This window comes from Taudactylus pleione, unplaced genomic scaffold, assembly GCF_031769625.1.
Source record: "Taudactylus pleione unplaced genomic scaffold, aTauple2 ptg000296l, whole genome shotgun sequence".
NCBI classification, from domain to species: domain Eukaryota; kingdom Metazoa; phylum Chordata; class Amphibia; order Anura; family Myobatrachidae; genus Taudactylus; species Taudactylus pleione.
In genome coordinates this window covers 13,279,154-13,281,465 of record NW_028284698.1, presented here as the reverse complement: position 1 = coordinate 13,281,465, position 2,312 = coordinate 13,279,154, and the positions used below count along the sequence as shown (strand labels likewise).

Below are 2,312 nucleotides of genomic sequence, written 5' to 3'. Positions count from 1 at the left end.
GAATATTATCTCCTCCTATAAATTTAGTGTCCAGTTTGTGAGATTGAGATGAGGTGATTGGTGATTGATGGGATGATTGGGTTATACTATAGTCCTCCAAGGGGGTGATATCGGTCTTTTGTTCAAAGAGACCGATGTGAATAATCCCGGATATTCTTCTCAAAAAGAGCTGTTTTCATGGTACTTTACACCCATTCTTCAGGTAGTCTGTTACCAGAGTGGTTCAGGTGCCCTTTCTGGACTCAAGTCACTACACTACCAGGTCTTCCCAGGAGGTCTCCCATCCAAGTACTGACCGGGCCCAGTCATGTATAGCTTCCAAGATCGGACGAGTTTGGGCACAAGCATGCTGGTATGAGTGTAGATATTTGCCAGTCCCCTCATGTCCTTTACTTCACTACCGGTTGGAGGCTTCTTGTAGATTAGAGTTAGTTACTACACCTGATATTCTCCAGGGGTCTCACTCCCAGATACTTGTCAGGCCCAAAACATGAATTACCCCACCAGGGTGCCCACTTTATGGGCCTCTTCATTTTAGTATAGTAGTAATAGCTATTCTATCATCCATCTCGTTACAACCTCATAGGAATGGTGCAATTTCGTAACCCTCGTTAAAACCTTTGGGAGCCATGGTGTTGAGTTCGAAAATCCAATACATTTCGCGTCTAGCTAGAAGATTTCACGAAGTCACGTGTTCAATTGCTTTGAACGTTAAATTCTCTGGGTTTGAATTATGTTTAGTTATGAAATGTTTGGACACTGCATGAGCCTCTACTTTGTTTTTAATGTTTCTAATGTGTTCTTGGATGTGGAGTTTCAATAATCTTTTAGTCTTTCCAACATATTTAATCCCGCACATGCATTCCAATAGGTATATGACCGAGGAAGAATTGCAGTTCATAAAACTTTTTATGGTGAATTCCTTTGACCCATCTGCATCTGTAAACGTTTTTCTCTTAGGGTGCAGATATTTGCATATATTGCACCGTCCACATTTGAAGCTTCCCTTATAGCTCAGGGTACCACTTGTGTTCACTTTGTTATCCTTCCGCAGTAGGCTTGGTGCTAGCATATCTTTTAGGTTTCTAGTTTTCCTGAAGATGATCTGTGGTTTTTGAGGTAATATTTCTTTGAGGACTGGATCCATTAAAAGTATGTTCCAGTTCTTGTTGAGAGATTTTTTAATCATCTTTTCTTGGCCATTGAATGTGGTAACAAAGGAACAATTTCTTTATTTTCAATTTTGTTGCTTTTGCATTTAATTAAATTGTTCCTGTCTAATGCCTTGGTTTTGTCCAGTGCTCTCTTAATAGTCTCTTCTGGGTAGTCCTTCTCACTGAATCTGTTAAAGTTGTTCATTACATGTTTTTTGATTGCTACAATTACGTTTAATCCTATAAAACTGGGAATACGGTATATTGTCTTTCCATCTATTCAGATGGCAGCTTTTATAGTGTAGGTAACTATTGGCATCTACATTTTCGATAAAATTCTTTGTAGAAATCTTGCCATGTTCACCTATTAAAACCAGGTCTAAAAATTCAACAGTTCTTTCATTGAAGTTACTTGTAAACTTCAAATTCATGTTGTTATTAGAAACCAGTGATAAAAAGTGATTAAAAGCTTCCTCTTTTTCATGCCAAATGATTAGAATATCGTCTATGTACCTCTTATAGAAGATTATGTTATCTTTATATGGATTGTTAGTATAGACGTATTTCTTTTCCCAGCATCCCATGAACAAGTTGGCAAAACTCGGGGCAAAAGTCGTTCCCATGGCTGTTCCACAGATCTGTCTAAAAAAATTGATCTAAAAATTTAAAATAATTATGAGTAAGTATAAAAGACATAAGATCACATAAAAACTCCTTAAGTGGAGACTCCAAGCTTAAGTCCAATTCTAAAAAGTCTCTCGTTGCACTGATGCCTTTCTTGTGTTCAATACAAGTGTATAGAGACTGTACATTGATGGTAACCCAGTTATATCCCTCTTTCCACTCGATGTTCTCTAGGCATTGCAAAACATTCGTGGTGTCTGTTAAATAGGAATCTAGGTCTTTCACATACTTCTGCAGAAAGATATCTACATATTTAGAAAGATGGCAGGTTATAGAATCGATTCCAGCTATAATTGGTCTGCCCGGTGGGGTTTCCAATGACATGTATTTTAGGTAAAAAGTAAAATATGGGGGTTGTGGGGTTGGTTTTCATTATAAATAGGAACTCCTCCTTTGTAATTATCTCATTGTGGAGTCCATGTACTAAAAGTGGCCTCAGTTCATCAGTATATTGCTCAACAGGATCCCTTTCCA

At 37.8% G+C, this 2,312-nt stretch overlaps 1 pseudogene; it reads right to left on the bottom strand.

The window, feature by feature from the left end:
• Positions 1–247: 247 nt before the first annotated feature.
• On the bottom strand, positions 248–366 carry LOC148511725 (5S ribosomal RNA; annotated as a pseudogene).
• Between the last annotated feature and the right edge of the window lie 1,946 nt (positions 367–2,312).